We start from the raw sequence: 13,440 nt of genomic DNA on the forward strand, positions 1-13,440 counted from the left end.
TGTTCCCTGTACTATCCTGCGTGAAGAGAACGATGCCCCTTTTCACCGGACTTGTTCCTTTACCAGCGGAGCTGCCTGATATTTTCCTTGCAAATGTAGTGTTTGATGTATATGCCTGCTTTGCATTTTTGTCTTTCAGGTCACAGTTTCCAGCTAGGCGGACCCCCTGTGTTGCGCCGAGGATGGGCAACCTCAAAGTAGCGGGGTATGTAGTGTCCCACTACGTAAGGGTGGGCACTACTAAGGGTCATGTTGCCCCACCTCCTGTGGGAAATTGCTATTGTGTTTTGTATTGCATTGTAATGCATATTTTCATGTTATCTCCTGTGTACCAGGCCTGCTAGGGGTGTAGTTTCTCCTCTCAAGCTGTAGAGGGAGCTAGGGAACCCCTTAGTACAGGGCTGGCCAACCTGCGGCTCTCCAGCTGTTGAAAAACTACAATTCCCACCATGTTTTGCTGTAGGCTGATAGTTGTAGGCTGTCTGGGCATGCTGGGAGTTGTAGTTTTGCAACAGCTGGAGAGCCGCAGGTTGGCCAGCCTTGCCCTAGTATACACTCACCTAAAGAATTATTAGGAACACCATACTAATACGGTGTTGGACCCCCTTTTGCCTTCAGAACTGCCTTAATTCTACGTGGCATTGATTCAACAAGGTGCTAATAGCATTCTTTAGAAATGTTGGCCCATATTGATAGGATAGCATCTTGCAGTTGATGGAGATTTTAGGGATGCACATCCAGGGCACGAAGCTCCCGTTCCACCACATCCCAAAGATGCTCTATTGGGTTGAGATCTGGTGACTGTTGGGGCCATTTTAGTACAGTGAACTCATTGTCATGTTCAAGAAACCAATTTGAATTGATTCAAGCTTTGTGACATGGTGCATTATCCTGCTGGAAGTAGCCATCAGAGAATGGGTACATGGTGGTCATGAAGGGATGGACATGGTCAGAAACAATGCTCAGGTAGCCCGTGGCATTTAAACGATGCCCAATTGGCACTAAGGAGCCTAAAGTGTGCCCAGAAAACATCCCCCACACCATTACACCACCACCACCAGCCTGCACAGTGGTAACAAGGCATGATGGATACATGTTCTCATTCTGTTTACGCCAAATTCGGACTCTACCATTTGAATGTCTCAACAGAAATCGAGACTCATCAGACCAGGCAACATTTTTCCAGTCTTCAACAGTCCAATTTTGGTTAGCTCGTGCAAATTGTAGCCTCTTTTTTATATTTGTAGTGGAGATGAGTGGTACCCGGTGGGGTCTTCTGCTGTTGTAGCCCATCCGCCTCAAGGTTATGCGTGTTGTGGCTTCACAAATGCTTTGCTGCATACCTCGGTTGTAACGAGTGGTTATTTCAGTCAACGTTGCTCTTCTATCAGCTTGAATCAGTCGGCCCATTCTCCTCTGACCTCTAGCATCCACAAGGCATTTTCACCCACAGGACTGCCGCATACTGGATGTTTTTCCCTTTTCACACCATTCTTTGTAAACCCTAGAAATGGTTGTGCATGAAAATCCCAGTAACTGAGCAGATTGTGAAATACTCAGACCGGCCCATCTGGCACCAACAACCATGCCACGCTCAAAATTGCTTAAATCACCTTTCTTTCCCATTCTGACATTCAGTTTGGAGTTCAGGAGATTGTCTTGACCAGGACCACACCCCTAAATGCATTGAAGCAACTGCCATGTGATTGGTTGACTAGATAATTGCATTAATGAGAAATAGAACAGGTGTTCCTAATAATTCTTTAGGTGAGTGTATATAGTTAGGCCCAGACAGGAAAGAGTTAGTTCAGTCCAGTCCAGGAGGCTAAGTAGCTCAGTCTAGCCTGCCTGAGGTTCCTGAGTAAGAAAAGCTCAGAAGTTAACCCAGGAGAAGAAGTTGCCTCCTGAAGATATCTAGCACCTTGAAAAGTACAGTGCAGAGCCACTTTTATCCAGCTAAGTAGAAAGCTGAAGGGCAGAAGGATATTTACAGCAAGAGGATTTATATCAGAGGAAGTTTTCCCTACCCAAGGATAAAGCCAGCTATAGGGCATACGGGCCTTGGAGAAAGCCAGACAGGATCTGAGGAAAATACAGCCTGATCTGTAATTGTTATTCCCTCTCAGTATCTTGCAAAGACTTTGCCTGCCACTTATGTGAAGCCTGCCTGTGACCAACATTGTACATGTGGAACTAACTGAAACCTGTAAATAGTTGAACTGTTCAGTAAAAAGACGTTCTGGTTTACTGCAACTTTGTGTACCTCAATTATTCCTACAACAAATCGGGGAATTTTGCCACCGGCACATTAAACTTCCAACACCCGGGGCACCTCATCTACCACCTGGCCTGCTCCCTATACACGGAGAGTGCCCCAGAGGATTCATGTGCTAGCCTCTCCATCACTGCTGTACACCTGCCCAGGGTAAATAAAAACTGAGTACCAAGAGCAACCCTCGGTTTGTTAACTACCCCTTTGACCTCACATTCGCTCACCCTGCAGGACTGGCGCACTGCACAGCCAAGGCAGCAAATTTAGTATTTGGCCCAAAATGGGTGTTTTTTTAATAACAGAATAGAACAGCAGTATCTAACGCGTGTATCTCACACTGACAGATGCAGCAAAGGCTGCAAATTAATTTTTCTGCCCAAAATGGGTGTTTTTTTAAACCCAGATTATTATTGCAGTATTTCAAGCTTGGATTTGAATGTCACAAAAGCACATATGCTGTGCTGGTGCACTGAGCTTGCATAAAATAGCCGCCTCCGCCCACCTAACTAACAGATGGATAAAAGTTATTTTTCTGTGTCACTGGGCTCAGGGCAGGGTAAAAAGATTGTGCACTGCGCCCACAAAACTAAATCTAGGTAGATCGCTGAGTTAACAAGCACTTCTGATTAAAGATTCTTTCCTATTCTCTCCCTCGCAGCAGCAGAATCCTCTCCCTACACTAGTAACAGCAGAGTGACGTGCAGTGCTACGTGACTCCAGCTTATATAGAGGCTGGGTCACATGCTGCACTGGCAAATTACAGCCATGCCATTAGTAGGCATGGCTGTGATAGCTTCTATGGGCACACGAGTTAAACGCTTGTTGATTGGCTGCTCTGCAGCCTTTCAAAAAGCGCCATTAACTCGCTGAAACCGAACCTGAACCGAAACTTTTACTGAAAAGTTCGGGTTCGGGTCCGGGGTCCAAAAATCCTAAAGTTCGGTGCGAACCCTACCTGTAATATTATTACACTCCAGAAATGCATCCAGGGACTTCGGGCCTGGTTTTACATAACTACATTTCCACTGCACCGATGCCCAGGGGCAACGGCCTGAGGGAGTACACCGTAACACAACACTTCATCAGGGCCACTATCACTCCCATCTTATGCACCTGCTCCCCTGGGGTTCACTGCAAAGGTATGATAAATCAGGGACTACAAGTTGTTCTTTCACCTTCAACTCAGCCTCCTGTCTGTCAATCGCACCTGAATACCAAGGGTACCCAGCCTTTCACCAGCTGTGTGATAACACAGGGTGTGCCTGGCGGGAAATACTATTCTTATCTTATTGTCATGGTCTTACCTTCTTGCTGTTCTCCTTCGTTTGACATGTGCTGGCGGCCATCTTGGTTTCTGGGTTTCTTGTAGCCTTCCACCCTGCGGCTCCTCCTTCCCACTGGGAGGAGCTGGATGCCTAGCTCATATATATAGGAGGTCTGTGGCTTCAGTTCCTTGCTTGGTCCTCTTGTGTTCACATGCTTCTAAGACTGCTGCTGCTTCTGGTTCCTGATCCTGGCTTCGTCTGACTACCCTGCTGGTTCCTGATCCTGGCTTCGTCTGACTACCCTGCTGGTTCCTGATCCTGGCTTTGTCTGACTACCCTTCTGGTTCCTGACCTCTGGCTTCGGAAAGACTCTGCTCGGTTTCACCATCCGGTTGGACTTTTGCTTTACAGCTTTATTTTCAATAAAGCCTTCTTATTTTTACTTATCTCTTGTTGTACGTCTGGTTCATGGTTCCGTGACATTAGGACCAAGCCATGAATTCTGACGGTACAGGGCCATCCTCGCTACCCACGCTGGTTGCCAGACTTGATCAGCAGGATCACCTGTTGGGTCGGTTCGCTGTGGCGTTGCAAACCCTGCTTGAACGCACGGCTCATTTCGCTCCCGTTGCCGATGGGTCGGTTGTCGCTCCTGGGCTCGCTCCTACTGCCGCTCCGGTTGTTGCGCCAGAGTCTACCCCGACACCTGTTGTTGCGCCTGCGGTGTTTCGGGGTATGACCGGTTCTGCCCCTCTTCCACAGCGCTTTGGGGGAGAGCCAACTCAGTGCCGAGGTTTCCTTAACCAGGTGGGCATTTATTTCGAGTTGCTGCCACATGCCTTTCCCACTGAGAGATCAAAGGTGGGCTTCTTGATCTCGCTGCTCTCGGACAAGGCCTTGGCCTGGGCCAGCCCTTTATGGGAGAACAACAATCCGGTGGTTGCCGAGTTTTCCGGTTTTGTTGCTTCTCTTCGGAAGGTATTCGATGTGCCGGCTCGTGCTGCCTCTGCTGCGAAGCTCCTTATGTCCATCAGACAGGGTTCACGATCCGTAGCTGAATACGCCATTGAGTTTCGTACCCTGGCAGCAGAGGTGGGCTGGAATAATGAGGCTCTGGTCGCTGCTTTCTCTCATGGTCTCTCGGATGCCTTGAAGGATGAGGTTGCAGCTAAGGACCTACCAGTTGAGCTCGAGTCTCTTATTTCTTTCCTGATTTTGATTGACACCAGACTCAGGGAGAGACCTTCCTTTAAGGAGAACCTGCGGAGGTCTTCTAACAGATTGGTGCCTACGTTTGCTGTCCCACCCGTGCCTCCCTCTCCTCCCACGCCTCCTGGGGATGACTTGTCTGGGGGTGAACCCATGCAGCTGGGGTTTGCTCGCCTGTCCGAGGGGGAGAGGGCACTCCGGAGACGCGAGGGCCGATGCATGTACTGTGGTCTCGGTGGGCATTTTCGGTTGGCATGTCCGAACCGTCCGGGAAAACGCTCGTACCTGAGATCCTGTCGGGGGCAGATCTTGGGTGGAGTCTCCTCGTCCCCGGTTTCCCGTGTTGACAAACCACTGATCACTGTTGTCCTCTCCTGGGTCGGGGGCTCGGTGACGACCCAGGCGTTGGTGGACTCTGGTGCTGGTGGTTTGTTCATTGATAGTGTGTTCGCTGCCGCCAATTCCATTCCTCTGCAGGCTCGAGGTTCCCCACTGGCTCTTGAGGCGATAGACGGCAGACCCCTTCTGCCGCCACACGTGACTCATGAGACCCTTCCAGTGGGGATAGCCATTGGTGCCGTTCACAGAGAGTCGGTCTGCCTCCAGGTTATTTCGTCTCCACACTACTCGGTGGTCTTGGGGTACCCCTGGCTCCAGAAGCATAATCCAACTTTCGATTGGAGATCGGTCGAGATCCTCTCGTGGTCACCGCAGTGTGGGGCTAGTTGCATCCATGGGTCTGTCAAGTTGCTGTGTACTTCCTCGGACTCTCTGTTGCCTCCTGAATACGAGGAGTACCGGGATGTATTCGATAAGGTGCGCGCGGTTGCCCTACCTCCGCACCGCCCATACGATTGTGCCATAGAGTTACAATCTGGTGCCGTTCCTCCTCGTGGCAAAGTCTATCCACTGTCGGTAGCGGAGAATGAGGCCATGGAGGAGTACGTGAGGGAGGCGCTTTCACGCGGACACATTCGCAAATCTTCGTCCCCGGCAGGGGCTGGATTTTTCTTTGTGAAAAAGAAGGGCGGTGAGTTGAGGCCTTGCATCGATTACAGGGGTCTCAATCGCATCACGATCAAGAACGCTTACCCGATACCCTTGATTTCCGAGCTGTTCGATCGCCTTAAAGGGGCCACGGTCTTTACCAAACTCGACCTGAGGGCGGCATATAACCTGGTAAGGATCAAGGCGGGCGATGAGTGGAAGACCGCGTTTAACACCAGGACCGGTCATTACGAATCCTTGGTTATGCCCTTTGGGTTGTGCAATGCGCCCGCAGTCTTTCAGGAATTCATCAACGATGTTTTCCGTGACCTGTTGCAGCAGTGTGTGGTGGTCTATTTGGATGACATCTTGGTATATTCTGAATCCATGGAGGCCCACATTCTGGATGTCAGACGAGTGTTGCAACGGTTACGAGAGAACAAGCTGTTCGGTAAGCTTGAGAAATGCGAATTTCACCGATCCCAGGTAACCTTCTTAGGTTACATCATTTCCGCTGAGGGGTTCTCCATGGATCCTGAGAACGTTTCGGCTGTCTTACAGTGGCCCCAGCCCAGTGGTCTTCGTTCCCTGCAGCGCTTTTTGGGCTTCGCCAATTATTATCGGAAGTTCATCAGGGACTTTTCCATGCTGGCCAAGCCTCTCACAGATCTGACCAGGAAGGGCAGTAATTCCCAGGTCTGGCCGCTCGAGGCCATCCGAGCTTTTGAGGCCCTAAAGTCCGCCTTTGTGTCGGCTCCGATTCTGTCGCATCCCAACCCTGGGTTGCCCTTTGTCCTCGAGGTGGACGCGTCTGAGACGGGAGTAGGCGCCCTTCTGTCTCAGCGTAGAACACCAGAGGGTCCTCTGCTTCCTTGTGGGTTTTACTCCCGGAAACTGTCTTCCGCGGAGTGCAACTATCAGATTGGTGACAGGGAGTTATTGGCCATCGTGCAGGCCCTTAAAGAATGGAGGCACTTGCTCGAGGCTTCGGTGGTTCCGGTTCTCATCCTGACGGACCACAAGAATCTGACCTACCTTACTGAGGCCAAGAGATTGACACCACGTCAGGCCAGATGGGCTCTGTTCTTGTCACGTTTTAATTACGTGGTCTCCTACCTACCCGGTTCCAAGAACATCAGGGCGGATGCCTTATCACGGCAGTACTCCGAGCTGTCCAGGGAGGAGTCGATTCCGACTTCGGTCATACCTCCGAATCAGATCCTGGCCGCCATTCGCACCAGCCTGACCTCTCCCCTGGGTGAGCAGATTTTGGCGGCTCAATCTGGTGCTCCCTCTGGGAGACCCAATGGCAGATGTTTTGTGCCTGAGGAGTTGCGCACTCGGTTGTTGCGAACCTACCATAACTCCAAGACCGCGGGGCATCCTGGAAAGAATCAGCTGTCCTGGGTTGTTTCACGTCTGTTCTGGTGGCCTTCCCTACGTTCCGACATCGCCGCATATGTAGCGGCATGCTCCGTTTGTGCCCAGAGTAAGTCCCCTCGGCACCTTCCGTTGGGCCTTCTGCAACCCATAGCCACCGGGGAGCGCCCATGGTCACACCTGGGGATGGATTTCATTGTGGACCTCCCTGCATCCCGAGGCCATACGGTCATTCTCATGATTGTGGATCGGTTTTCCAAAATGTGCCACTGTGTTCCTCTCAAGAAGTTACCCTCTGCACAAGAGTTGGCCACGATTTTTGCCAGGGAGGTCTTCCGGTTGCACGGTTTGCCCAAGGAGATTGTGTCGGATCGGGGGAGTCAGTTTGTGTCCAGGTTTTGGCGCGCCTTTTGCTCCCAGTTGGGGATTCATCTCTCCTTCTCCTCGGCCTACCACCCTCAGTCCAATGGGGCCGCAGAACGATCCAATCAGGCCTTGGAGCAATTCCTTCGTTGCTATGTCTCCGATCACCAAGACAATTGGGTTGACCTCCTGCCTTGGGCTGAGTTTGCCAGGAACACGGCGGTGAACTCTTCCTCTGGGACGTCTCCCTTCATGGCCAATTATGGGTTCCAACCTGCCGTGTTACCGGAGGTATTCTCTCCCCAGGATATTCCGGCTGTGGAGGATCACCTTTCCGTCCTACGTGCTTCTTGGGTACAGATCCAGAAGTCCCTTGAGGTCTCTGCGCAGCGCCAGAGACTCCAGGCTGATCGCAGACGAGCGCCTGCTCCTTCCTACCAGGTCGGAGACCGTGTATGGTTGTCCACCCACAACCTCAACCTTCGAGTGCCCACTCCCAAGCTGGCGCCTCGCTTTGTTGGTCCCTTCCGAGTGCTTCGCAGGGTAAACCCGGTAGCCTATGCCCTTGCGCTTCCTCCTGGCATGCGGATCTCCAACGTGTTTCATGTCTCCCTGTTGAAGCCACTGGTGTGTAATCGTTTCACTTCCTCGGTTCCTCGGCCTCGTCCGGTCCAAGTGGGCAATCGTGAGGAATATGAGGTGAGCAATATCCTGGACTCACGCCTGGTCCGCGGTCGGTTGCAGTTTTTGGTCCATTGGCGTGGTTATGGTCCAGAGGAGCGTTCCTGGGTTCCCTCCGCAGATGTCCATGCTCCTGCCTTGCTCCGAGCCTTCCACGCACGCTTCCCTCAGAAACCGTTTTGTGCTCCGCGGAGGAGGGGCCCTTGAGGGGGAGGTACTGTCATGGTCTTACCTTCTTGCTGTTCTCCTTCGTTTGACATGTGCTGGCGGCCATCTTGGTTTCTGGGTTTCTTGTAGCCTTCCACCCTGCGGCTCCTCCTTCCCACTGGGAGGAGCTGGATGCCTAGCTCATATATATAGGAGGTCTGTGGCTTCAGTTCCTTGCTTGGTCCTCTTGTGTTCACATGCTTCTAAGACTGCTGCTGCTTCTGGTTCCTGATCCTGGCTTCGTCTGACTACCCTGCTGGTTCCTGATCCTGGCTTCGTCTGACTACCCTGCTGGTTCCTGATCCTGGCTTCGTCTGACTACCCTTCTGGTTCCTGACCTCTGGCTTCGGAAAGACTCTGCTCGGTTTCACCATCCGGTTGGACTTTTGCTTTACAGCTTTATTTTCAATAAAGCCTTCTTATTTTCACTTATCTCTTGTTGTACGTCTGGTTCATGGTTCCGTGACATTTATCAAGTGTGACCATCTTGTCACTCTGCGAGCCCTGGGAGTGAGGGAGGTTTTGTGGAGATTGCCCAGCCACTGTGAATGATCAAATACAGAACTACTACTTCCATCCTCTCCACACTCCCATGGGTCACTTTAAATATTAGTAAATCCTATTTACTATTAGTATTTTTAGTATGGCCCATTTATATATTTGTATAGGTTAATCATGTCCCCCCCTCATCTCAACACTAAATAAATGTAATTCTTTTAATCTTTTCTCATAACCAAGACCCTCCATGCCCCTTATCAGTTTAGTCGCTCTCCTTTGTACTTTTGCCAGTTCCAGGGCATCCTTTCTATGGACTGGTGCCAAAACTGATCTGCATATTCCAGATGAGTCCGCGAAAAAAAGTTGTGTAAAGTGGTATTTAGAGATGAGCGAATTTTTCAAAAATTCGATTCGGCCGTTAAGCCGAATTTTTCAAAAAAATTGGTTTCGATCCAAATTTATTCGAACACTGTGCCTTGCAGTATCACGCATAGGGAGTCTGTGGTAGTGAAATAATACTGTGAGTCAGTATGACATGCAGATGACAGGCGTCGCTCTTAGAATCACTGCACACTTCACTTATTTGTGCAGTCACAGGGCCAAAACTGAACAAAAAAACTCAAGTATGAACTCAACCTTACAGGTTGATGTTAGCGCCAAGAAGAAGCGCACTCCTTTTACACCCTCGTCAGCTGATTCCACATAGATGTCTACAGAATCTGTTCTATTAAACGCTTATACAAGTAGAGCCCCCCCCCCGACAGAGTGGAGAGGGTGTCAGCAGTAAGTTTGTTTTGACATCACTGATTATTTTGCCCTTCCTCTGATCTGTCAGAACAATAATCCCCAAAAAACGGATCTTGTCTGTGGAGCATCCGCCTTCACTCGGTCAGGATTTGGTCAGTAATCCATCAGTATTGCTAATGCCAAAAAAACACAGGAGTGGACCCAAAACAGATGACACGTGAATCGATTATTTGCATGTCTTCTGTGTTTTGTACCCATTCCTGCTTTTGGCTACCAAATCACAAGCCAATTCTGATGGGACCATACAGGCCTTACAGCCGCTACACAGACAGGATCCGTTGTGTGTCTCATTTTTCCTTCCTTTTGACAGATTAGAAGAAGGGTCAAATAAATGATGATGTCAGCCAGGCCGAAAGGCAAAATAATGGCCCAATCATGAAGTGGGTAGGGTAGAAAAAGCATGAGAAGTCCACAGAGTGGCCCTATGACATAGTGGTGAGGTGGAAGCAGCATGATGAGACCACAGAGTGGCCCGATGACATAGTCTGGAGATGTCGGTAGCTTTAGGAGGAGGCCACAGAGTGGCACAATGACAGGGTGGAGGCGGCGGCAGCACCAGGAGGCCACAGAGTGGCACAATGGCAGAGTGTGGAGGTGGCATCAGCATCAGGAGGCCACAGAGCGGCACAATGGCAGAGTGTGTAGGTGGTGGCAGCAGCATCAGGAGGCCACAGAGCGGCACAATGGCAGAGTGTGGAGGTGGCGTCAGCATCAGGAGGCCACAGAGCGGCACAATGGCAGAGTGTGGAGGTGGCGGCAGCAGCAGCAGCAGGAGGAGGCCACAGAGTGGCAAAATGACAGTGTGGAGTTGGCAGCAGCAGCATCAGGAGACCAGAGAGTGGCAAGATGACATAGTGTGGAGGTGGCAGCAGCATCATGAGGCCACAGAGTGGCAAGGTGACATAGTGTGGAGGTGGCAGCAGCATCAGGAGGCCACAGAGTGGCAAAATGACAGTGTGGAGTTGGCAGCAGCAGCATCAGGAGACCAGAGAGTGGCAAGATGACATAGTGTGGAGGTGGTAGCAGCATCAAGAGGCCACAGAGTGGCAAGGTGACATAGTGTGGAGGTGGCAGCAGTATCAGGAGACTACAGAGTGACCCGGTGACAGAGTGGGGAGGTGGGTGGCAATACCAGTACCAGCTGAAGATGGTGGATGAAAGAAGGAGCACTTGGCCTCAGATGTGTGGCATCAGGCAGGTGGCAACATCAGAATAGTAGCTGAGGCAGGTAGCCAGAAGAAACCGGTCTCTTGTCAAAGTGTTGGTGTGGCACCATGGATGATCTAGTCTGATGCATCAGGCATTGGAGGGTGGAAATCCTGGCTGATCCACGCCTGATTCATCTTGACAAAGGTCAGTCTCTCCACATTTTAGGTGGACAGGCGAGTTTTTCTTGGGTTAACTATGGCCCCCGCCGCACTAAACACCAGCTCTAATGCCACACTACTGGCCGGGCAGGACAGCTTTTCCAGGGCAAACTCTGCTAGTTGCGGCCACAAATTCAGTTTGGCTGCACAGTAGTCCAGCGGATCTTCAATGTGGGGTGGCAGGGTACTGTCCAAGTATGACACCACCTGCTGGTTCAGGTCCTGCTCCAGGTCTAGATGCTGCTGCTGATGAGTAGTTTCTTCACTAGGCGGGTGAAGAAAGCTGCTCATCAGCGACTCTAGACTTAAGTTGCTGCTGATGGAGCTGGAACTGCTCCTACCCTCCCACAGCAGCCATGGCAGAGGAACGTGAGCGCAGAGGGCCCACCCGGTCAGACCTGAGAGAGGATGGACGGTGGCGCAGATAGGCAGCGGCCCACTGACTACATAGGATGTCTCTATAGTAGTTCAGTTTGTCCTCCCTCTCAGCGGGTGTAAGAAAGGCCCCCATTTTGGACAGGTAGCGAGGGTCCAACAAGGTGGAGAGCCAGAAGTCATCCCTCTGCCGAATGATGACAATTTGGCTGTCACTACGCTAGCAAGTGAGCATGTGGCCATTTGTGCAAGTGACTCGGAGGGAATCCCTGCCTCCATCTCCACTGCATACTGCCACAGTGTGTCTAGGTCCTCTGTCTTGTCTTCCTCATCGCCCTGTAGCTCCTCTGGCTGCTCCTGCTCCTCCTCTCCTGTCACCTGTGTGTAAAAACCACCCATTCCGCTACACATTGCTTGTGCTCCAATGTCCTCCTCATCCTCCAGTTCAGACCCCCCCAGGATTCGATTTCTTGATGAAGGACACGGAGCTGTTTCTCCCCTGTGTGACTCCGTTCACCCAGGCAAACGAGGTGTAGAACAGCGTGACACCGCTGTGCCCTGCACATGTGGTATGCTGGAGGAGCACTGCGAATTGTCCCTGCAGTGGAGGCTGAGGAAACGGTGGAGGATGAGGAGGTAGAGGCGGATATTGTCGCAGGACCAACGGTGTGAGAACGTTGAGGCGGAAGCGGCATCACCTGGCCAAGTTGCTGGTGTGGCTCGGCAGGAACCACATTTACCCAGTGGGCCGTAAAGGACATATATTTTCCTTGACCATAGTTACAGCTACCGACCAATTTTCCCAAAAAAGACTGTATCACAAACAAATTTCACCAATGAATGGCTAATCAATGTAATTTGGTTCATACAGAAGAAAGTCAACAATCACCCATCTATTTTCCCCATAAAGGCTGTTTCACAAAAAAAATTCCCCAACGAATGGCTAATCAACGTAATTAGGTTCATACAGAAGAAAGTCAACAATCACTTATCAATTGTCTCGCATTCTTTTTCCTATTAATACGCGCCAAAAAATAAATATAACAATCCCAATTCACCACAGAATGGCTAATAGGACATACATATCTATCCGATTAATACATCCTGTAAATGGCTGTAGTGCAATGGAACTTCACCGTTCAATGGCAAATATATATTGTTTCTGCCACTAATACACACCAAAAAGTGCTTTAGAACATAGAACTGCACCGCTGAACGGCAAATAATATATATATTTTTTGTGCTACTAACATACGCCCAAAAGGGCTTTAGAACATATATAAACTGCACCTCTGAACGGCAAATAGGAGCCTTATTTTTCTCAACTTACACACTCCACAATAGGCTTTAGAACATATAACTGCACCGCTGAACGGCAAATATATTTTTATTTTGCCACTGTTACACGCCAAAAAGGGCTTTAGAACATATAACTGCACCACTGAATGGCAAATATATTTTTATTTTGCCACTATTACACGCCTCTGAACGGCAAATATATTTTTATTTTGGCACTAATACACAACAAAAAGGCTTTAGAACATATAACTGCACAACTGAACGGCAAATATATTTTTATTTTGCCACTAATACACGACAAAAAGGGCTGTAATTTTCTCACTTCACCACACAACGGCTAATGCGCCTCCCCCCCCCCCCCCCCACTAATACAAGCAAAAAAATGCTTTAGAACATATAACTGCACCGCACAAGGGCAAATAAGATGTAGAAATATTTCCTTGTAATAAACCCTGTTAATGGCTGTATCAAACAGCACTTGCACCCCAATAACAAGAACGGTTTAGCTGGAATTACAGAGCTGTATAATGGCAATTTGGGTCTCCAGTCAATGCAGCAAGGTGTAATAGGATTGTTCCTATTACCAGGCTGTAACCTCCCTTACTGAACCCTGTTCAACATAAATGCTATGGAATGATTCCTCCCTATCCTTTCCTTACACCTTGAATAATCTTTCCCTGCACTTGTAAATATATATTTTTTTTGCACAATGACGTTTTTCCTAGCACTG

The sequence above is a fragment of the Bufo bufo genome, chromosome 6 (genome assembly GCF_905171765.1).
Source record: "Bufo bufo chromosome 6, aBufBuf1.1, whole genome shotgun sequence".
Lineage (NCBI taxonomy): Eukaryota > Metazoa > Chordata > Amphibia > Anura > Bufonidae > Bufo > Bufo bufo.